Source organism: Sus scrofa, chromosome 6 (assembly GCF_000003025.6).
Source record: "Sus scrofa isolate TJ Tabasco breed Duroc chromosome 6, Sscrofa11.1, whole genome shotgun sequence".
NCBI lineage: Eukaryota > Metazoa > Chordata > Mammalia > Artiodactyla > Suidae > Sus > Sus scrofa.
The window spans coordinates 169,834,201-169,858,336 of record NC_010448.4 but is presented as its reverse complement, the minus strand read 5'-3'; positions in this window follow the sequence as shown (position 1 = coordinate 169,858,336).

Sequence of the window (24,136 nt, the reverse complement as noted above, 5' to 3'; positions counted from 1 at the left end):
CTGGGGAAGGCGGGCTGGAGGGGTGGCAAGGAGGCTTTTGCAGGCGCACAGACCTCTTTCTGAATCCGTCCCCTGCCGTTTCCCAGCTGTGTGTCCTTTTGCGCAAGTGTTCAGCCTCCGTAACCTTGTTTTCCTGGTCTAGCCACGGGATGGAAGCCGGATCGCGTGGATTTCTCGTGAACATGGGTGAGAAAAGATGTGTAAAGTGGCTGCACGGTCCTGTGCCCACTAATCCATCCATTCATCGTGGGAAGGGTTAGTGAGCTCCTGCTGTGTACCCGTTCTCTGACCAAGCACTGGGCTGCTGCCGCAGAGAGGTTCACAGGCTCGGTCTGGGCGCCCAAGGGACTTAGAGGCGCGGAGGGACGTGGATGAGTGAATGGACGAGTTCAGATCAGAAGGGTAGTGAGGAGGAAGCAACGGGCTCTAGTGGGAAGGACACGCCGCGCCCGTCCTGGTCCTGAGGGTCAGGGGAGATGCCTGAAGGGGTGGGGTCTCAGCTCGGCCTTGAAGGGTGACTTGGCCTTGGGAAGGGAGGCATTCAGAGGGAAAGGCACGATCAGAGATCCAGAGTCAAGAGATGATGGTTTCCAGAGTGTTCCCATCGTGGCGCAGCAGTAAGGAACCCAGCTAGCATCCTCGAGGATTTGGGTTCGATCCCTGGCCTTGCTCAGTGGGTTAAAGGCTCTAGCTCACAGTGTTGCTGTGAGCTGTGGTGTAGGTGGACAGCCACAGCTCCAATTCGACTCCTGGCCCAGGAACTTCCACCTGGCACGGGTGTGGACTTAAGAAGCAAAAAAAAAAAAAATATCATGGGTTCCAGAACAAAAAGTTTAACATGGCTAAAGGTCAGAGGTGGAACGATGGCCAGTGACGGGGAGGCAAGGGGCCAGAAGGAGCAACAGTGGGAGAGGGTCAGTGGGAGAGGACCAGAGATGCCACTGGTGACTCAGAGCTGGAGGGAAAGGATGAATTCACATCTATCTAGGCTGTAGAGTCACTGAGACTTGGTTGTGGGCTGAACATGGGGAATGGGGAGGAGGAAGGAGCAAATGATGCCTGATTTGGGTGCGCGGGCAGACAGGGCCATTCCCTTGGATGGGGAACTTGGAGGTAGAAGGAGCCCTGGGGAAGACGGTGTGCTCAGCTTCAGACAGGCTCAATCTGAGGTATGTCCTATGTATGGGGCCCCTGGAGATTTGGGAGGGCTGTTCAGGGCATATGGACCACGTGACTGGCCTTCCCCGGCACTGGGCAGCATGGTGGCCCAGAGATGTCCAGCTGGACAGTGGGGTCCGTAGCCCTCAAAGGTGCCTGGGCTGCAGAGGGAGGGCAGAGCAGCAAGTGCACAGAAGTTGTCATGGGGGGTGTTGGGAGTGGCGCAGAATGGGAAGAGCAGGCGACCCAGATCTGCTCAGAGCACCTCAGCCCACCTTGGCCCAGGAAGAGGAATGCACTGGCTGAGAGGGAACAGCTGCAGGGAGAGGGGGGAGACCCGGACCCTGGGCTCCGGTCTGTGAAAAGGGTGCGGCCCTAGAAAGGAATGCCTGGTCCTCCCAGCTCTGAGAGCCTCGCTTTCTTGGTCTGGAAGGTGGAGCAGTAGCACCTGTCTCAGATTTGTTTTGAGGAGCAAATAAGATTGGAATTAATCTCTGAGGTCATGACCCTGGCAAGGGGCAAAGCCGGGGTTCCTGCCCGAAGGGGCAGCTCCAACACCCAGGCTGTCCTGCGGGCCCCACTGCGTCTGGGGACGTGGCCATGAGCAGAGGAGCAAAGGACATCAGAGCCAGCAGGACCTGGGCCTGTCCTGGGCTCAGCTGGGGAGCAAGACCTCACTGTGGGTGTGGTAGGTGCCTGGCTGGGTCAGAACCACAGAGATGGACTCTCCCGCAGGCCTGATGCCCCAGCCCCACCCACAACCAGACTCTGGGCCAGCCCAGCTGGATCTGGGCTCCATGTGGGCTGCAAAGCTGCCCCCACCCTAGGCTGGCAGAGGGTGGGCTTCTGGTGTGCGTGTGCTGGTCTGTGTGTGTCCATGTAGCCGCATATGCATCTGTCCGTGTGAGCCCGTGTGTGTGTGTGTGTGTGTGCGTGCATATGTGTGTGTGTGTGTGTGTGTGTGCATGCGCGTGCTGGGAAGGGGTAACCCGGGTGGTTTGGGGTCTCCCTGTCTGAGTGTACATATGCCTGAGCATATGTGTGTGTGTGTGAGTGTGTGTGTGTGTGTGTGTGCGCGTGCGTGCTGGGAGGGGGCAACCCGGGTGATGTTTGGGGTCTCCCTGAGTGTACATATGCCTGAGCATGTTTGCGCGTGTGTGTGTATGTGCTGGGAGGGGGCAACCCGGGTGATGTTTGGGGTCTCCCTGTCTGAGTGTACATATGCCTGAGCATGTGCGTGCGTGCGTGCGTGAGCGTGTGTGTGGGGGGGAGGTGATGAGAGTGACAGTGTTTCCATCTCCGAGTGTGCCCACATGCGCCTCGGGCTGTGAAGACCATGCCTGTGTGAGCTGTGTGCCCAGCACACCTCCCTCCCTGGGTGTGTCTGCCTGGTTTGGCACATACCTCTCTCCAGGGGGACGAGAGCTGGTGTCCCCCTGCCAGGGGCGTCTTCTGGCCGTTGTCAGAGGGACACTCCCAGCCCTGGGATGGGCCAGACTCTTGCGCAGGGAGCAGGGGGGCCGCCTCCGAGGGACGGCTGAGCTCTGCCTGGCTCAGGTCGATGGTCCTTCCAGAGACAGCTCGGTCCTGCTGGGCCCCATCAGGAGAGAGGGGGCTACACCCCTGCAGCTGGGGTTCCCCCACTGGCCCTTCCCCGCCAGCCTTGGAGCCCAGCAGACGCGCCCTCCTCCATGCCCACTCCCTGGGAGGCGTCTGACACATGATTTATTCATAAAAAGCCATTATTTGTGCCAACGAAGAACTGAGCTGCTCGCTTTTTAAGTGCTGATAATGCTCTCGGCCGCCCTGCCCCCTCCCCCGCCCTCCCCTCCTGCCTTTTCTCACCTCTCTTCTTCTCTCTCCTCCTTGGGACTTCCCGTCTTGTCTCCTCCTTCCCTTTCCAGCCCCTTCCGCTCCTGCTCTGCAGCCCTGTCTGGTTCTCCTCACACCTCCTCGTCTCCAATTCCTCCCTCTCCTCCCCTCTCCCAGAGGCGCCTCTTCCCCAGCCCACGCTCCACGATTTGGGGAGAGAGGCAGGGTCACGGGAGCCTCAGACTCATTCGCTCCCAGACTGGGGAGGGTCTGAACCAGCCCCGAAGCCCAGTGCAGCCCCGCAAGCTTGGGCCCTGACCTCTTCAGGACCAGGCAAAGGCCGAGAGGAAGGGGAGCAGGCCGAGCGAGGCTAGGCGGCCTTCGGAGGCTGTCAGGTCAGCTCCGCCTTGTTAACACCAGCCTCCCAGACATTTGATCTAAAGCAAAATAATGTACTTGCTATGCAAACGCAGGTTCAAGGGGAGCCCCCCAGCCCCCTCCCCCACGGACAGACGATGGAGTCCCCAGAATTTAGGTGGTGCCCGGAGAGGCTGGCTGCAAGGAGGGCACGTGGGGCCCGTCACAGAGCCCCGCAGAGCAGAGGAAGCAGCAGAATGAGTATCCTAGCTGTGAGCGGGGTTCTTGGAAGCAGACAGCACAGATCCATCCACACGTGCGTGAGCCCTCATGCCTGCACGTGCACGCATGCACGCGCGCGCACACACACACACACCTACTCCCGCAGACGAAGAGTCATTCCTCCCCTGAGCACCTGCCGTGGGGCTGACGCTCTTTCCCCGTTCAGAGGCCTCATGCTTCATTCATTCATTCACTGCATAAACTTTGCTTTCAACCCGCTCTGTGCCAACCGTGGTGCTGGGCACGGGGTGGGGGGGCAGGCATGAACATGATTGGGCCATGGGGGTGGGGACGGCAGCCTTGGGCTGGGGGTGAGGCCTCCAGCAGGCAAGGGGTTAAGTCATTTGGCATCCAGAGCTGGAGCCATTAGGCCTCCTAATTATGAAATTATCGAGGTCCTCAGGTGACTGCTAATTTCACACACACTGTTCCTCTCACGGCTAATGAACGCCCGCAGAACCCACGCCTTGTCTCTCCTGCTGAACGGTGACCTGCAGTTAATGAGCTCAGGAAGGTAGACAGGCCGCCGGCTGGGTGGGTGGGGCGCCGGCCCTCGGAGGGGCCCCCAGCCCTCCTGCCCCTCCTGGCTCCCTGGTTGGCTGCCAGCCCCCAGCGAGGACTTCAGGGCCAAAGCCCAGCCCGCAGTTTCTGCAGGGCAGGCGAGGCCAGGGGCTCCGGGGCACCAGCAAGGACGCAGATTCAGGGAGGGCGTCAGGTCAGATGATCTTGGAATGAGCGTGGGGGTGGGAGGAGAAATGACAGGCCCAGGATGGCGGGGCAGCGTTTCTGCCCAATGCCAGGGCCTCGTTGGAGACATTTATGAAGGGCCGGGGGAGGGGACCAGGGGGCACTCAGACTGCTGCTGGAGATGGTGGCGACGCTGGGGATGGCAGTGTTATTAACAGTGGCAATGTCAGCTGGCGTGGGTGCCCTGCTGCTGCTGCTGCTGCTGCTGCTGCTGCTGTTGCTGCTGCTGATTGTGATTTATTTTTTAAGTTTCCATGTTTTTAAAATTTTAAATGTAACATAAAAAATCACCCTGCCGAACATGAGGGAAAGAGAAGAAAAAGCGGCTGCCGGAACCCAGGTCTGAAGCCATGGTCCCCTAAAAGGGAACATGGTGGACCCTTGGGGCGACCACCAGGTGGGTTCGAAGGCCCTTTGACCGGTGCCCGGGGAGGACTCTGCCCCGACCCATGATTCCGCAGCCTGGCCAGCGCCCCTCGGGGCCGCGTGGGGAGCGGGGAGAGCCGGGGGTGAGGATGATGGCCCGCCTGCCAGGGGCTTCGGTTCGAGCTGGGTTCCGTCTCACGGCCTTGAACAAGCGCCGTTCCCTCTCGGCCTCGGTGTCTTGGTAAGTAAATGCTCTGAATCCACCAGAGCTGTGTTTACAGAAGGCACAGGGCCGGGCACCTTGGGGGGGCTGCCGTCCTCGGCCCGAGCCAGCACGAGGACAGGGACGGGCGAGGACACCCCTTTGCGCCGGGGCATGTCTCCGCAAGGGGCGCGTGAAGGTGGGCATCGCTCCATCCTCTGGAAGGGGCCCCTCTCCCTCCAAAATCAGGGTCGTTGGCTTCCCGCAGCCCAGAAAGAGGTTGTATCTTCTTTTTTTATTTATTTACATTAAATTTTTTTTAATTTTTTTTTTTTGGCCACACCGCAACACACAGGAATTCCTGAGCCAGGGATTGAACCCGAGCCACAGCAGTGACAAGACCGAGTCCTTAACCTGCGAGACCACCAGGGAACTCCGTTGGGCTGTGTCTTCTGATGGCAAGTTCCTGCCCGGCCACCATCCCCACCTCCGTCTACAGCTCAGGTTCCCACCTGTCAAAGGTAGGTAATAAACGGGCGAACTCACTTTGGAAGCGACAAAGATCTCAGAGGTTGGAGGCCTGGCCATTTCTCTCTCCAAGTTCCCGCGGTGTCTCTTCTGGGCAGCCAGCTCCGGGCCGAGGGCGGATGGGGCTGCGGGGGGCGGGAGGGTGTCTCCAGTCCGCGCGTGTTCCCAGCAGAGCGAGAAGATGGATCTAGGCGAGCCCTTTCTGTGTATAGCTCATCCGGTCCTCAGAACAGAACATGAGGTAGATGCCTTTTCTCTCTCCACCTTACGAATGAGCGCACTGCTGATTAGAGGGGTTCGGGGGTCACATCGCTAGCAAATGGGGGAGCTGGGCCTCAGCCCCAAAGCCAGACAGCCCTTGCTGCTGTGTTCCCCTTTCCTCCTCATGCCGTGTACCCATGACCAAGTGCATGCGTGCCACGTGGACATGGAAACCCAGACCGGGAGTCCCTGCCTGCAACCCACCTGCAGCTCACAAACAAACGTGTCTACTTTTCCCTGCGCTTAGGCCTTCAAACCCACACACCGACAGACCACCCGGACCTGAACCTTCTGAGTCGGCTTGCAAAAATTCTCCTGTGTATGTCCGCCGGCAAGCAGAGGTCCCCACACAGACACACAAAGCACACGAGTGCATGCATAAACACACACAAGCTCTATTGCGTATACACACCAACACCCCGCCCCCAGGAAAGTGCGTGCACGCTCCCAGTGCACGGATGGTGGTGCTCACCCGTGCACATGCACTGACACACAGACACAGAGATACACGGGAACATTCCGAAGGAGCATATATACGCACGTGTGCACATACGTGTGCCTGTGCAGACACACGTCCCACAGCACCCTCCCACGTGCACACAGAAGCAGGAAGACCCGGGCCGGGCACCGTGGTGCTGTGAGGTGAGGAAACTTGTGTACCGTGGATTTGATGGATGGACCCACGTCCTGAGTGACTATCAAAGTGTCGCGGTGTGTGAGGCGCAAACACCAATTAGTGGGGCCTTTGAAAGCATCAACTCGTTAGAGGAGAAGCAGAGGAGGCTGGCATTGGCATAAAGCACAGCGCTATTTAACTACCGGGGGTGGGGGGTGCTGTGGAAAGGCCTTTGGGCAGAACCCCCCCCACTCGGAACTTGTTAGTAGAGAAGACCCTCACGAGGGGCCTTGGCAGGCGGCTCTGATGCTCCTTGAAAGCGGGGGGTGGGGGGGCAGCCTCCTGCCAGCGCTGGGCTGGCACTGAGCGAGCGGGGGCTGCGCCAACTGGCGATCAATTTCATGCACATCGTAAACCTAAGTGCTTTCTGGAGAGTCAGGCAGATTGCACATAAAGTCCCCCTTCTGTCCCTAGCACACGGGTGGGCGGGCGCGGCGGAGGCTCACCCTGGTAGATAGACCTCTGCCAGGCTGCAGGAGACCTGGACACCCCAGTCCACAGTGGGAGGTATCCCTGGGGACGTGGGGAATTCTCAGAGGAGGGCAGCGGGAGATGGGAAGGTGCGTGAGCCCCGGGTCTGCCAGACCCTGCTACCGAATGGCTGAGTGACTTTGGGCCGTCTGTCTCTCTGACCCTTGGCTTCTTCATCTGTGCAATGGGTTGATGAAAGCATTAAATGGATGCCTGTCTGTGGCATGATGTGTCATGAGCTGAGGAGCCTCCGAGCACAGGGGAGGTCACATACGCATTTGCTGTTATGCCCAAATGGCTCAGGCTGGGGGCTGGTCCTGCCCAAACTCCCATCTGCCCCCCTCAAACGTGTTTGGAGAATCCTCTGCCCCCCGCCCCCCCACCCTGTCCCTCCCATCATGAATATCAATGCCAGGCCAAAAGGGTGGCCTCTGGGAGTTCCTGTTATGGCTCAGGGCTAACCAACCCTACTAGCATCCATGAGGATGCCAGTTTGATCCCTGGCCTCGCTCAGAGGGTTAAGGATCCGGCGTTGCCGTGAGCTGTGGAGTGGTGTGGTGTGGTGTGGTGCGGATGAGGCTGTGGTGTAGGTCGCAGATGCGGCTTGGATCCCACGTGGCTGTGGCTGTGGTGTGGGCTGGCAGCTGCAGCTCCGATTGGATCCCTAGCCTGGGAACTTCCACATGCCCAGGGTGTGGCCCTAAAAAGCCAAACAAAAACAAACCAAAAAACCCACAAAGGGCTGGCCTCTGGGTATTCCAAGTCTCCTGCCCTTTGGATGCCAAAGCAGTTCTGGGCTCCACCTCAAGGCCAAGGGGGAGGAAGCAGTAAGGAGTGAAAGGGGCTGGGTCCCTGCTCAGCTCTGCGCTTGGCCCTCTGGGCCTCAGAGATCTGGGCTGGTGCGTGTTGCCTCCAAACACACCCATCAAATCAGTTTCTTTCGCTTTTGCCCTCACCCTCACCCTCTGTGAGGGTGAGGGCAAAATCCAGGAAGCTCAAATCCAGGCCTGGTGCTGGGTGAGGGCGGGACCCCGCCTGGCCTTCGTCCCAGGAACCCGGACAGTAAAAAGGTGAACAGTAGTTCTGAAACCACACTGCCCACGATGCTGGGTAAGTTCCTGTCTGATCTCTGCCTCAATTTCCTCACCCGTGAGGAGGGCTTGGAACAGGGCCGGGCTCCCGGCAGCACGGTGTGAATTTTCCTGACATTACTCTATTATTATGAAATTATAGCTGGTATTCCTGTTTCTCCTTTGCCCTCTTCAAGCACTGCCCCCCCATTCTTCCTCTTATAGCAACAAAATTAGTCTCCACATTTATCAGTGGGTTCAAAACAGCAGGAGAGTTCCCACTGTGGCTCAGCAGTAAAGAACCTGACTAGTATCTATAAGGATGCGTGTTCAATCCCTGGCCTCGCTCATTGGGTTAAGGATGAGGTGTTGCCATGAGCTGCAGCATAGGTCGCAGATGCTCCTGGGATCTGGTGTTGCTGTGGCTGTGGTGTAGGCCGGCAGCTGCAGCTCTGATTTGACCCCTAATCTGAGAACTTCCATAGGCCACAGGTGCAGCCCTAGAAAAAAACAGAACAAAACAAGATGAAAAAAACAAACAACCCAGCAGTAAACCTGGGTGTGACAGTGTCACTAAGGTTTACAAGTCCAGGGAGTGGCTCCCATACCATAATCTTTGTGTGTCCTCCCCTCTGAATTGTTCGGTACCCAACCTGAGCAGCCGAATGTAGCTATCTTCTTTTCTCTCTGATAAACGTCCCTGCTGTCTTAGCTTGGGCTGCTGTAACAAAATGTCATAGACCAGGAGTTCCCATTGTGGCACAGCAGAAACAAATCCAACTAGTATCCATGAGAATACGGGTTTGATCCCTGGCCTTGCTTAGTGGGTTGGGGATCCAGCACTGCCATGGGCTGTGGTGTAGGTCGCAGATGTGGTTTAGATCCCATGTTGCTGTGGCTGTGGGGTGGGCCGGCAGCTGTAGTCTGATTTGACCTCTAGCCCAGAAACTTCCATATCCCACAAGTGCAGCCCTAAAAAGCAAAACAGAAAAACAAACGAACAAACCAACCAACCAAAAAACCCCACAAAATACCATAGATTGGGTGGCTTCAACAACAAAACATTTATTTCTCACAGATCTGGAGGCGGGGAAGTCCAAGATCAAGGTTCCTGCAGGTTTGGTTCCTGGGGAGACGAACACTTCCTGGCTTGCAGGTGGCGACCTTCTCACTATTTCCTCTTCTCTTGAGGGCGCGAACCCCACTTTGAGGGCTCCACCCTTATGATCTCAGCCTAAGCGAGTGGCCTCCCGAAGCGCCCGCGCCACCTCCAGGCACCATGCACTGGGGATCAGGGCTTCAGCGTCCGGATTCTGAGTTCATAACACCTGCCCCACTAGGCTGTTCATTCAGGCACCTGGGCGGAGTCTGGCACGCAGAAGGCACCTTTTCATCCTTGAATCCTCATGACCCCCCAGGGAGGAGCCAAAGGTTATCCTCAGACCCGAGATGGGGAAATAGCACTCGGAAAGGGCTGTCTCAGGATGCGAGAGGCTATGCCGTGGGAACCAGTGATTCCTCAAGCTCAGCAGATGACACGGAAGTTCATTATTCGCTTATGCAAGGTCTGCTGCAGGTCCTGGCGTCTGAGGGCTCTTGTCCTTCATGGGGTGACAGCTTTCCAGGCTGCTTTGTTCTCTGGGGCCCTCCATCTCCAAAGAGGTCTTCTGGGTTGCCGTAGCAGCTAGAAGCTCACAGCTCTTGTACGCTTTGGCCAGGAAGTGACCATTTCACCTCTGTCCACAGCTCATTTGCCAGGAGCTGTCGCACGGCCCGCGTACCATCAAGGAGCCTGGGAAACGTAGGAAGTGCAGGAGGAAGCATGATGACGCTCTGTGACCAGACACAGACCAGCAAGAAGGGTTCAGGAGCTTAGGGTGAGAGAAGGTCCTGCCACTTAGGACCAGAGAAGGCCCTGGCGGAGAGGAGAGGTTTCCTTGCAGGGGCTGGAGCCAGGCTTTAAAGAAGGGGGCAAGATGGATTTGTCATGGATTAGGCAAAGAAGAGAAAGAGGTCATGCCACGTGAGGATAAAGAGTAGTACATAACTCCTTTTTTTTTCTTTTTAGGGCTGCACCTGCGGCATGTGGAAGCTTCCAGGCTAGGAATCGAATCGGAGCTGCAAGGGCCGGCCTATACCACAGCCACAGCAACGCAGGAACTGAGCTGCGTCTGCAACTACACCACAGCTCACGGCAACACCAGATCCTTAACCCACCGAGCGAGGCCAGGGATCGAATCTGCATCCTCGTGGATACTAGTCAGGTTCTTAACCCGCTGAACCACAATGGGAACTCCCAAACACGTTTTTAAGGAAAAGAGTACTAAACACTTGGAGGTGGAAAAGCATACGATGCCTCCAAGGAAACAATGAGAACGTCTTGGCTTGAGCAGGTCTAGGGAGGCGGGGAAGTGAGGGTGGATTTTCAAGGCCTTAGAGAAGAGACATGTTTTGAAGGCGGACTTGCTGACCCGCGCCCATCCTTCGCCCTGTGCGGATGTGGTGGGAGGTGCTCTGGTTTCCCCTCCGGGTTCCTGACGTGGGGGACTGGGCGGTAAAGGTGTCAGACATCATTTGGGGGAACCAAGAGGGGGAGCGGAGGGTGAGGTCTGGGGAAAGCTTGCTTGGGGCCGTGCTGGCTTGGGAGCCGTGGGACATGCAGGGAGGGGCCGGGAGGTGGCGGATAGTTGGGTCTCAAGTTCAAGAGAAAGAGCTGGGCTAGAGCAGAAGGTCAGAGGTCTCGGCACATGGGTGGTGACTCAAGCCTTGGGGTGTGGCGGGGGAGTTCCTGTCCTGGCTCAGGGGTAATGAACCTGACTGGTATCCGTGAGGACGTGGATTCGATCCCTGGCCTCGCTCAGTGGGTTAAGGATCTGGCATGGCTGTGAGCTGCAGCGTAGGTTGCAGACGTGGCTCGGATCTGGCGTTGCTGTGGCTGTGGTGCAGGCCAGCAGCTGCAGCTCAGATTTGACCCCTAACCTGGGAACTCCCATGTGCTGCATGCGCGGCTCTAAAAAAAAAAAAAAAAGAAAGACAAAAAAATAAAAAATAAAATAAAGCCTGGGGGCGTGGAGGGCATGGATTAAATTGCTTAAGAAGTCATGTGAAGGGTGAGTGGAGACGAGAGCCTGGAAGGGCTGTGGAGAGCAGCTGCGTGAGGCCAGGGCGCAGGTGGAGTCCAGGAGGGACGCGCAGGGGAGGTGGAGGCCAAGCCCGGGGCCATCTGGGGAGTGAGGGAGAGTCAGCGAGAGAAGAGAGGAGTTCCCGCTGTGGCACAGTGGTTAAGGAACCTGACTAGTATCCACGAGGATGTGGGTTCCATCCCCAGCCTCGCTCGGTGGATTAAGGGCCCAGTGTTGCCGTGAGCTGCGGTGTAGGTTGCAGATGTGGCTCGGATCCGGCATTGCTGTGGCTGTGGTGTGGGCCGGTGGCTGCAGCTCCAATTGGACCCCTAGCCTGGGAACCTCCCTAGGCTGTGGGTGCGGCCCTAGATAAAAGAGAGAGAGAGGTCAGCTGTTCTGATGCTGTCCTGGCGTCCAGGTGAGGGACTGAGTGACAAGGAAGTTGCTGGCGACCCCTGTGAGGACCGTGTCTAGGGCATGGGGGTACAGAAGCCGGCTGGGAGTGGGTGGGGACGCGAATGGAGACAGCCCTCCCGGGAGCTTCCCCGGGGGCCAGGGAGCGCTGGCCATGGAGGAGGAGGCCGGGCTGTCTGTCGAGAGAGTATGTCTCCAAAATGTGTTCTCTGATTAGGATTTGCTTTGAAGAAGGAGAGGCCTGAGGACATTGACGGGAAGAAGCCAGTAGGAAGGGGGATGTCAGAGACCCGGGGATCCCGGCAGGCGGGGGGGCAGTGGGGAGGAATCCAGGGCTGGGCCGGGTGTGACGTTCACCTACAAGGTCAGTCTTCAGTGGCCCATTACGGCAGGGCCAGCGGGTCCCAGGAGATGGGGGGCAGGGTGAGTGTGAGCTACAGGAAAAAGGGAGCTGTTGGGAGTAACGGGATGAAACCAAGGAAGGAGGCAGAGGAGCTCCCTGGTAGTGCAGCGGGTTAAGGGCCTGGCGTTGTCACTGCTGTGGCTCAGGTCACTGGGGGGCCTGTGTTTTAACCCCAACCCAGGAGCTTCTGCATGCCACAAGTCTGGCCAGAAAAAACATCAAGGAAAAAGACAAGAGGCAGAGAGGGTAAGACGCGTGTGCACGGGTACACACACACACACATGCACAAGCGCACACATGCGGACAACCAGAGCGACAAAGACAGAAGGAGAGGAAGTGACACAGGGGAGAAAAAGCCCAGGCAGAGGCTCCGAGAGGACAACTGGCTTGGAGCTGGCATGGGCGGGGCTGCCAGGGCCTGTGAAAGAATGTCGGCTTTTCTCAGGGGGCCTTGAACCAGCTCAGAGCTCAGAGTTGAGAACCCCTCCCCAAACTCCACGAGGGCTCAGCCCAGGAGACCCCCTGACTGCGGCCACCCAGATGCTGCGGCCCCTTGCCTTCTGTGGCCGGGGGTGGGGAGGGGGCCTGCGCAGCCCAGACCACCAGCTGCATCCCTCGGGGCCCCGGGTCCTGGAAGAGGGGAGCCTGAGCTTCCCTGGGGCCCTGCAGGCCACTGGCCACCCTGTAGCCCTTGCGCCGAGTATGGACAGGCCCTGAGGGCGGCAAAAGTGGCAGCCAGGCCCTGCCCCTCACCCCTCATGGCCCCAGCCCTGGGCCCAGGTGCCCCTTGGGGCCGAGGCCACCCTGACATTCACCTAATTGTCCTCCTGCTTTGATGAGTGGCTCCGCAGAGGCGCCGCCACGGATCAAATTAAATGTGAGCCAAGCAGGCAGCCCTGCTGATGAGATGGGAAATACCACATTTACATAGCCCAGCACCAGGGCGGGGAGACCCAGGCCCAGAGAGACCGAAATCCAGGGACCAGGGAGGGACAGAGGGAGTCAGAGAGACTGGCAGAGAGGGCGGAGTGGGGCAGGGTCAAGGGGGAGGACACTGGCCCTGCAGGTGGGGGAGGCGGGCAGGGTCCCGGTCACTGTCACTAAAGGGCCGTGGGGGAGGGGGAGAGCCACAGAGGCCCAGGCTCTGGCCACCTCCAGGCAGGGGACCCCCACCTTCCTAAGCCCAGCCAGCTGGCTCCAGAGGTGGGAAGGTGGCCTGGAGCCCACGAGGCAGCTGAGGACCCCTCCTGCCTGACTCCCAGCTGGGTCTGCAAGCAGCCCCTCGTCCCACTCCGGACCCCACAGCTGGGCTGCAGCTGCCGCCGCTCAGCACAGCCCTGGTGGGTACAGCCCATGAACTTCCCTCAGGTCACGCTAGCTGCCCCAGGAAGGGTGTGTGTGTGTGTGTGTGTGTGTAAGAGCCTGAGTGATGCACATACAAATGTGACAGTGAGCGTGCCCTCAGGTAGGGCACCTGCGTGGGCTCTTCTATGCCCAGGTGTGCTGGCTGTCACTAGGCCTGGGCCCTGAAGACAACAGTGAGCTGAGTCTTCCTTCTGCTCCATGAGGGGCAGGCGCCCTGGAGGCTCCCACCCTCGGACCCAAGTCTGTGTGCAGGACGCGGTGGCGGGGGGGCCGTGGTGCTGGAGTCAGGGTGATGGTGCCGGCAGCCCCTCCTGCCTCTAAAGCGCGTCCGGGAGCAGAGCCCCGCCAGGCCTCTAAACAAAACCACTGCCCCCTTCCCACCTGGCAGAGAAGAAAACAGTTTCAGAGAGGGGAGGGACGCGGCCTGACTAGCTAGAAAGGGTACCGTCCAGACTCGAACCCAGGACTCTCCTGTCTGCCCGCCGTGTCCGTCTCTGCTTGGCCTTCTGTCCGTCTCTCGGAGTGTCTGGGCTCCAGTACAGGCCACACAGGGCCCTGTGTGCTCAGACGTTCGGGCCTGGGCTGGCCGCCTTGGATAGACTGCACCTGCCAGGGGCCTGGCCCGAGGCTCGCCCCCCACAGGGTGTCACTGAGCCCTCGCTTCACCCGCCCCGCCAAAGGCATCATCAGTAGACTCACTGCAGAGACGCGGAGACAAGGCTCCGCAGCCCAAGGCATTTTGTTAAGAGCGAGCCTCCATTCGGGCTCAGTCCCCTTTCCCCGTGCTGTGGACACAGACCTGGATGTCCGGGGAGGCAGAGGGGGCTGCAGGAGAGGCTTCTCATGTGCCAGCGAGTGTGTGAGCTTGCACGCCTCTGCAGGTGCGTGTGAGCCGGGGCCTGCAGGTGTCTGCTCGGTGCCCTGGCCCCCGCCCCTCCTGGACTCCTCGAAACAATCTGCCACCTGGGGATGACTATGCCCCCATCTTTTTTGTTTTTTTAGGGCCACACCTGCAGCATATGGAAGTTCCCAGGCTAGGGGTCGAATCAGAGCAGCAGCTGCTGGTCTGGCCTACAGCACAGCCACAGCGACGCAGGATCTGAGCCTCGTCTGTGACCTACACCACAGCTCACGGCAACGATGGATCCTTAACCCACCAAGAGAGGACAGGGATCGAACCTGCATCCTCATGGATACTGATCGGATTCGTCTCCACTGCGCCACAGCAGGAACTCCTGCCCCATTTTGACATGAGCAAACTAAGGCTCAAAAATCGGAAGTGACAGCAAGTCTCACGGAGGCTGGTTCTGGGACCCAAGTGTGCAGATTTCCTGCCCTTTTCAGCACCAGGCTGGGCGAGGCTGGCACCTTCCTCGCAGCCTTGGGCGCTCCTCTGAGGCTCCCCCTGCCCAGGGAGTGAGGCCCACAAAAGCGCCTGTTGACTCCACTGAGAAGCCCTTCCCCCCCCACCCACGGGGTCCAGGGCGGCTTTTACTGGGAAAATAATTAGAAATCTAATTCTTATTTCTCCCACTCCGCTAATTGTCTGTGGACAATTCGATTGTAACAGTTGTCACTGAAGCAGAAAAACCACCTTCTTTCCGCCAGACACATCCTCCCTGCAATTAACACCAGCAACTGCCCGCTCCCCTCTCACCTGCAGGGACCCAGGGCCCGAGGTGGCCTCACCTCTCCGCCTCCCAGCTCCGGGGAAGGCCTGGGGGAGGGCCAGGCCGGCCACCAGCCCCGGGAGGATGGAGCAGGGGCAGGGGTGGGTGCCCGGGGACCCAGAGGGCCAGGCAGAGAGTGAGGATGCAGCGGGAGAGAATATGCGTGTTTGAGCATTTGGGGAAGAGGAGGAGATGGAGGCTGGGGAAGAGGGTGGGGGCGGCGGGCAGGGTTCAGAGCCTTGGGGGAGAAGGTGAGGCAAAGGGGCCAGAGAATGCCCGTTGGGAGCCAGGCTGCGGAGGCAGGAGCAGGCCCCCCAGCCCGGATGTCTCTCTTCCAGGGCAGGGGCACACCTCTGAGACAAAACCAGACAGTGTTTTTAGGAGCCGGCTGCGGAGGGCTCCCCAGAGAGCCCGGCCTCCCGTGGGATGTGGCTGATGAAGGAAGGAGGGAGGGGAGTGGGGGATGGGAGGGGCGAGGCACGGGAAGGGGAAGGACTGAGCAGGCGACAGCCCCACCACCGAACCGACCTGTTGATCCACGCTGCCCGTCTCCCATTGCCCCCTGCCACGGGCCACCCGGCCTTCGCTCCCTGGGGCACAGCCGTGGGGGTGGGGAGGACACTTGTCTCCCCACAAATATTATCCAGAGTCCTCATCCCTGTCCCTGTCCCCATCTTTCCTTTCCTGGGCAGGAGCCCTCATCCCGCACGGGCTGAGCCCTTTCTAGGGGTGCAGGCTGAGGAGCTCCCGGTAACCCCCCCTTGCCAGTCTGAAGCCTGTCCAGGTGGGGAGGGGGGGCAGGAGGGAGGGCCTGGGTTGGCACCAACCTGCTCTCAGATGCCCATCCCCGGGCCTCTCCCCCTGGGCGGGTACCTGTGGGTGCCTTGCTGGCTGCTCCGCGGAGGGGCCGGGGTGGGCAGCCCAGCCTCCCCTCACCCGGACCCTGAGCAGCCTTCTTGGGCCGTAACCCCAGGGCTCCGCCCCCCCCCCTCCTAAGCCGGGCTGGGAGGAAGGGTGCAGGGGGCCGGGGGGGGGGGGGGGGCAGCCTCGAGGTGGGGCCTGGGGCCTGCGCCCGGTGGGAGAGGAGAGAATCGGGGAGAGAAGGGACGCTTCAGCCCAGAGCCTCCCCGCCTCTCCTTTCCTCTGCGTTCCCAGCCCTCCCCGCTCCCCTCCCAGGCCCGACAGGGGAGGATGGGGGGCCGGGGGCTCCTGTCAGTCTGAGCTGGAGAGCTCCCCGCGCTTCATTAACATGCAAATTAGCAAGTTCTGACTGGCTGTGGCAGCAACGGGCAGCCACCCTCCCAGCCCCACGAGTGTGTGTGTGTGTGTGTGTGTGTGTGTGTGTGTGTGTGTGCACGCTCGTCTTCTCTGGCGGGGCTGGGAAAGGAAGGAGCAGCTCTCGTTACCCTGGACTCCACAGACAGCAGTATACATGGGTCTCACACACACAGACACACACACACACACACACCTACACAAAGACACACTCACACACACACCCATGCTACACACACGCAGACACACGTGCAACACATCCTGCATACATGTGCACACCACCTACAGACCCTCCTGGTCCCAGCCAGCCAGCCACGTGTCCACAGCTTAGGGACACTTCTGGACACACAGTCGCACACACACGACTTCCCCCACAGCGGTCACAGCCTCCACCGCCTCAGACTGGCATATGCCAAGCTCCTCCCCCTTCCAAACACACTATCTTACACCCTTACACACAGCCTCCCACAGAAGCAAACCCACAAATGCACTGTCCCCGACACAGCCACAGACACACACAGACACACAGACACAGACACACACACACACACACACACACACGCTCAGCCTCAGGGGATCCCACCAGGGAATCCCACCAGGTCATACTGAGGCACACGGTCCGGTGGGAGGCAGGCCCCGAGGTGCCACACTGTGCCCTGGGGCACGGCCACCACCCCCAGATCCTCCCCAGCAGCCTGTCCCCTGGTCTAGCCTCGCGGTTGGGTTTCTTGTACTGTTGGCCCCTCTGCTCGGACCCCCACCCTGAGCCCCCTTCCCCCAGCCCACCTGTACCACCTGCCTGCCTTCACCCGCCCTGGTAGCAGGCTCGGCCTCTCTCCCCAGGGTCGGGCCCCTCCTGGGGGCCCTCCCCGCCCTGCCGCTTCCCTGGAGAGTGGCCTTGGTTGTGCTGCACTGGAATTGCCTGTTGGTGTGTCTGCCTCCATGGGGCGGGCGGGCGGGGAGCTCAAGGAGGCAGTCCGTGGGGGCCCAGCTCTGTCCCCAGTGCTCAGCTCACTCTCATTTCCAAGCTATTTGTGCAGCAGCAGGTGGAGCGGGAGTGGCAGTGAGGGGTCCGTGCTGGTAGGTACACAGCCGGCACATACGCAGCGGCCCCTTGAGGGAGTGCCCATTGTGACAGATGAGCAGACTGAGGCAGAGCCTGGCCAAGATCCCACGGACCTTCAGTGACAGGCACAACTGGAACCTGAACTCGGGCTGTCCGGCTCAGCACAGCCTGCACCTGCAGGTGCCAGGCAGAGATGGCAGGGTTGGGGTGCGGAGAGCAAAGCGGGGGAAGGGCAGAGCAGCAGGAAGCGTCCCCGTCCTGAGGAACAGAGGGGTTCTCAACCTCTGAGAGGTCACTGGTCATGCAGGCTCTGGGCCGTGGGATCCCGGGGCATCAGGGCTGGGAGATGAACCAGGACCAACGCCCCACTTTCGAAAGGGGGTGACTGAGGCCGGGGAAATGACGCCCACTTCTTCACTATCTGCTGCGTGCAAAGCACTCTCATCTGGACGACCTCCTTTAATCGTCAAAACAACCCAGTGAGGCTGGCGCTCCTATTAGCTCCATTTTACAGGTCAGAAAAGTGAGGCTTGGAGTTCCCTGGTGGCTCAGCAGGTTAAGGATCCAGGATTGTCACTGCTGTGGCCCAGGTTCGATCCCTGGCCTGGAAACCTTCACAGGCTGTGGGTGCAGCCACAAAGAAGGGTAAGGCTCAGTGTGCCTGCACGTGCCCAGGCCGGTGTGGTGGACGCCTGTGGTTTCGTCTTCAGGAGCCATTCCCCCCATGCTAACGCTGCTTTGGGGATGGGGGCTGCCATCCTTGACGGCGCCCAGCCTCCTGGGCTCTGCCTATTGGCTCCGCGCTGGACGCGTGATTCACACTGGGCCAGTTGGAGCCCTGGCTTAAGAATTTTGAACTTGGGCCCAAGGTGAGTTTCTGGAATTTTCAGCAGCAGCCCAGATTCCTTTCTAGAAGAAGAAGGGAAACTGGCAAACAGGCTGAGGGGCCGGGAGGAATAGCTCGGAGGCTTCAGCGTGATCTCGGCTTGCTGGGCAGATGCCAGCCCAGGCCTCTCCTTCCTGCTCCCCCCTCCCCGCTTGTCGAGGACCCACCTTCACCCAGGGGCCCACAAGTGTCCTGGGGGATAGAAGCCAGGCAGGAGGAGGCTGCGTCCAGTGGGTGACTTGGGGGGGCGGGTGCCGAGGCCAGACTCAGGGCACACACGGCTTCACTCCTGCTGGACAGTGGGGGGTACGTGGCTGAGGGCCATCCCTGAGTGGCCCTCGCGTCCTAACCCTCACTCTGCCCAAGACCAAGGCCTTTGCCACTTGCTCCCTGTGCCCAGAAGGGCGTCTGGAGTCCGGGAGGCACTCTCTGTCCATTTGTGAAGCGAATGTATGAGGCCGCGCCCAGGGCTCATTCACCAGGGTCGGGGGCCTCCCTGCTGACCTGCCCTCTCGGGTCCCTTTCACAACCCCCTTCCTAGCCTTTGGGGTCTCTCATGTAGTCTAGGGCGTGGGTGCGGGTGGCTCGATCCAGGCAAGCCGCATTCAAGTTGGGGGGCGCTGAACTCAGCAGAGTGTCTTTTGAATGCAAAAGGCCAGGAGCGCATGCCCAGGTTTCTCTGTGACGCCAGGGCCACAGCGGATGGTGAATCCGGCTCTGTGTGACAGTCCCCGGGTTGTGTGCCACAGCAGCTCCAATCAAAGCCGGCCAGCTGAGGTGGCTGGCAGGTGGGGCTGGGGCTGGAAGACCCTCAGAGAGCAAGTGAAGACATTTGGTGAGAGGAGGTGGAGAGAGCCTACTGTTTAGTCACTCGGTGTCATCAGACTCCATGTCGGCTGCTGAGCTGGAACTCGAACCCTGGACTCCGGACAGCCAGGCCCCCAGGGTTGCCGTCTGAATTCCCCTGAGAGAATCTTAGACTGACCATTTGCTTCTGAAGGTGGCCTGGGGCATCCTGCCCTGTCCCCCAAGCCCAGCCCTTTCCCAGACCCAGAGCGGGGCCCCAGGGGGGCCTGGCTGTGACCCACCCTCCCAGTTCAAAGGCCACTGTGAGGCCTGAACCTTCTTCTCGGGGTGTTTGACCCAGGAGAGGGCCCCAGGTCTCTGGAGAGAAAAGAAAGGCCCAGACCTGCCCTGCGGGCCAGAGCCCCTGAGCAACTTTGAGAGGCACCCCGAATTCCACCGAGGTCGAATGGAGGTGTCCGTGTTTCTGGCTCGGGTTCCTCGGCTTGGCAGCCGCCACCAGCCCTTGGCACAGACACGGCCTCCAGCTGGGGGCTCCAGGGCTGAGCGTGGTGGGCCAGCCAGGGCAGCCCTTCCCAGCCCTGGCAACCAAGGGTTAACAGGCTGGGGGAGGCGGGAGCAGCAGTCGTTTGGCTAAGGAGCCTTGTTAATTGATTCCCTCATTCCCATTTGTTCCTGCTAAAGAGAGACAGATGAGAGGGAGCCCGCCAGGCCCGGCTTGGCACCCGGCAGCTTGGCTGGGCACAGCTGTGCTCCTGGCGCTGGTATCTCTGTGGGGGAGGGGCTGGTCACAGCAGAGGTGAGGAGGTGGGGCCGTCTCATCGCTGCCCCGTGCCCCTCTGCTCACCCTGGGCACAGGCGGAGCCCAGCTCGGCGTGCTCTCGGGGAGGACAGGTTTTTTCCTTTCACCTGTGACACCTCTCTGATCTTTCGGCCCACGCTGTCGCCACCCGCCGTCTGGGAACTCAGGGGCAAATGCCGGAGGCAGCTCCCGCCCGCCCGGCGGGCTCACCGCAGGCCCCTGCCAGCAGGAGGCCCAGGCAAGCCTTCTGCCTGGAAGAAGGTCAGCTCCGGCCTGTCCAGTTGAGTTCTGTGGCTTGGTGAGGCAGGCTGACATCCATGTCACAAAGCTGGCATCCTTGTCATGGCCACAGGCTCTGTCTGAATCCCCTGGCCCTGTCCTGCCTCAAACTCAACTTTTTATATGCTCCGGGCCCGCTTTCATCTCAGCCCAGCTCTCTGGTGCCTGTTAGATGGGACTGTTCCGGATCGGGCCCGGCAAGGGCCCTACCACTTTCCCCAGAGAGAAGGGCATTTGACTGTTACAGTGCCGGCGAGCATGGAGGTCCCGAGTTCAAATCCTGGCGCTGTCGCCCTTAACTAGCTGCATAATATCGACAAGGACTCTTTGAGTCTCTTTTTTTTTTTTTTTTTTTTTTTTCTTTTTTGCTTTTTAGGGCCACTCCTGCGGCATATGGAAGTTCCCCGGCTAGGGGTCGAATCAGAGCTGCAGCTGCTGGCTTACACCACAGCCACAGCAATGCCAGAGCTGAGTCACCTCTGTGACCTACACCACAGCTCAGGGCAACGCCAGACCCTTAATCCACTGAGCAAGGCCAGGGTTCAAACCCACATCCTCGTGGATGCTTCTTGGCTTTGTTACCTCTGAACCGCAACGGGAACTCCCAAGTCTCAGTTTTCTCATATGTGACACGCGGTAACACCAGCACCTGTCTATGGCAGACTGTGCGATTGGTCGCAGTTCCCCACTCCTCCGTGACTGCGCCCCACGCAATACAGCTTCAGAGCTCCTCCCCATCCCTTTGCATCTGGGTGTGGCCTTGTGACCTGCTTTGGCCAACAGAATGTGGTAGATAGTGCCCGTGCCAGTTCTGAGCCTGAGCCTCAAGACGTCTTGCACACTTTCGTCTGTTCTCTTGGAAGCCTGCCCCGCTGCTGTGTGGAAAAACGTAGGCTGTCCTGCTGGACGAAGAGACACACATGGCTCGGTCACCCCATCCCCCAGATGACAGCCAGGCACCTCCCAGAAGTGGAGCCACTTAACTAGCCGCTGGCTGCAGATGCCTAAGTGAACCCAGCCAAGACCGGAACTGCCCAGCGGAACTTTCCCAAGCACAGAATCCTGGACTTCACGAGTGGTTGTTGTTTTAAGCCAGGAATGTTGGGGTGATTTATTATGCAGCAAACGCTAACTGATACACTCTCTCAGATTATTGCTCATCATGCTCAAAAAGTGAGAAAATGGAAGCAAGCTACCCACAGAGTGCCTGGCACACCGCAGGTGAGCAGCGAGTAAAGTTTCTATTACAGTTGCCCTGGGTAGAGGCGGGGTCACCGATTAAGGGCCCCTGTGTTGAAAGTGTCCTCTGCAGGCACTGGAAAGTTCAGGGGCGTTCTCGAATCCGCCCCTCACACAGCTAGTCTGCAGCAGTGATGAAAGCACTTATGACGTTATTCAGCTCGTACCCTGCGCCGGGCTCTGTGGCAGCTATTTACGGGCCTTCTCTCATCTCATCTTCCCTTGACCTTGTAAGAAAAGCATGCTCCTTTACATGCTATTTCATCTTCTACCTTCATCATCTCATTTATTTTTATTTCTTACACTCTCACCCTTCTAAATCAGCAAACTGACGCTTGGAGATGCGAAATCTAACTTAACCAAGGCCACGTGGCTAGTGGGTGGCTCGAGGGATTTCCACCGCCTTCTACTGCTGCCTGCTTTGCCAGTTCAGCTTCGGGCGGCGGGCTCTTACTGGCAAAGCCTCGTCTCTTGGGAGATAAGGGTCTCAAACGTTCAGCCATAATCATTCTGTTCGGTTACCTTCTTACCCAACCGCTGCAAGAGTCTGGACACGATATAGTGCTTTTTAATCTTCTGCCCATAGCCCTAAAAGCCATCCACTGGCTGCCCTTCCTGGGCCTCCAAAGGGCAACTACTCACTTTTGCAAACTTTGGCAAATGTTTCCTCCTTCTCACAGTTTCCTTCCATCTCTTTGCTTGGGATTCGGCTGATACTTATACCAAGTAGGGGACACGGGGAGCCCTATCTGCTCAGCACTGTTTCTTGGGCCCACAGCCTTGCCCTACCCCCTCCAGCCCTGTGACGACACCGTGAGCTGCCACATTCTTACGGAAACCCTGCCCTGGCCATAGATGATTTGGTCCAAGGGTGGCACATAATTCAAGCCCAGCCAGTGAATATTCTTCAAATTTGTCAAGGGAAAATGAGAGTCCATCTTCCGAAGAAGTTATACGTTATAAAAATTGAGAGGATACTATTGTGGATTTTTTCATTCTATGTTTTTTGCTGTTTTAGACTAGTTTCATTGCTTTTCTATGTGCATCATGTTTAGACTAATGAATTTTCAAAAAATACACGTGACTTTGCAGACGTCTTTGCCTTCTTCCCAAATTTCATGGTCATATTTCTTAATATGTTTAGACCGAAGGTGGCCTCTGGCAGAGAAAAAAATTAAAAATAGAAGTTGATTCCTCTTTTCAACAACTCTGGAGGACTCAGTGCTCCCTGCCTGGAGGAAGAAGCGGGTCTGCTGTTGGGATGGGAGAGCCGGCACACGGCGGAGAGGCAGAGAGCAGAGCAGATCCTGTGGTCCTCAGGCCCAGCGGCACTCTCGCCCGCGGCTGCGGCTTAATTTCTTGCTTTCTGTGAGCCCTAAATCCTTCAGGGCCCGTGGAAGTCAGAGGTACGTTTCCGTCACTAGCTTTTTTTTTTTTTTTTTTTCCGGGCCGCACCTGCGGCACGTGGAAGTTCCCAGGCTAGGGGTCCAATCGGAGCGACAGCTGCGGACCACAGCCACAGCCACATCAATCTGAGCCGCGTCTGCGTCCCACAGCACAGCTCACGGCAACGCCAGATCCTTAACCCACTAGGCTAGGCCAGGGATCGAACCCCCAACGTCCTGGTTCCTAGTTGGACCTGTTGCTGCTGTGCCACGGCGGGAACTTCCTTTTTGTTTTGCTTTTTTGTCTGTTTGTTTTTGTTTTTGCTCAAAGCCAGTTGCAGAGTTCTAACTGAGGCCCCTGGCCATGTCACCTCTCCAAAGCCCTCTTCCAGGGAGCCCCCTGGGGACAGGGGAGGGAAGTGCCCTGTCCCGAAGGCCACTATACTCAGAGAATGGAGAGAGGACTTCAGTCCCGTGGACTTGTCTCATGAACTTGAGTCCCGTCTTTCAGGATGATTCGCAAACTAGTCAGCTTTCCTGATCTTAGAAACTGACACCACCGACCAGCCACACTCTCAAACCAGAGGCTCAGGTGTTGCCGTCTTTCTCCGCCTCCCTCACCTCCCTCCCCTGGACCAGGAACAAGTCCTGGCAAGTCCGTCTCCCAGAATTACCTTGGATCCACCCACTTCTCCCTCTGCTGCTGCTCCCAGGTTCATACCAGCCTCCTCTCTGCTCCCCATCTCCGCAGGCTTCTGCCTGGGCTGGCTGCGGAAGGGCCATTCTCCCCCGGGCAGCAAAGAGGTCCTTAGCAAGTACCGGGGAATCAAATCACACCGCTTCTTTACTGAAAGCTCCTCGGCTCTCCACTGCCCATTGCACTGGGATAAAATCACGGTTCACACTTGCCCGTTTGGCCTGCTGTAGCCACAGGCGGCCCTCCTCCTGTGCTTGGAGCACTCCTGAGGGTGCTTGGCCTGCGGCCCTGGCCTGGGCCCTCTCACTCCCACTGGCGAGTCCAGCCCTTTCTCATCGCTTAGGCCTGAGACGAGCTGTCTCCTTCTCAGAAAGTCCATCCTGATCAGCCTTCCTAAAATAAGCCCTCGATCCAGCTTCTCCGCAGCCCGGTCCTTCATCCGCGGCCTTCAGAATTCCATCCCAGCCTGAGATATTCTGTTGGTCTGTGTGCATTTTGCTTGGGATCTGCCCTGCCCGCCAGAACGGAAGCTCAGGGAGGGCAGGAGATGGGTCTGCTTCCCTCCCTCCGGCGTCCCTAGGACCTAACGCAGTGCTCAGTACACAGAGGGCTCTGACAACTATTAAATGGCTAAGGGAGAGGCTGAGGAGTTCCTGCTGCGGCGCAAGGGGCGTTTCAATGCCCCACCCAGCAATGTGGGTGAAGGATCAGGCGTGGCTACAGCTGTGGCTTGGATCGGATCCCCGGACCAGGCACCCCAGGGGTGTTCAAAAAAAGAAAACAAAGTTTAGCCCAGGGA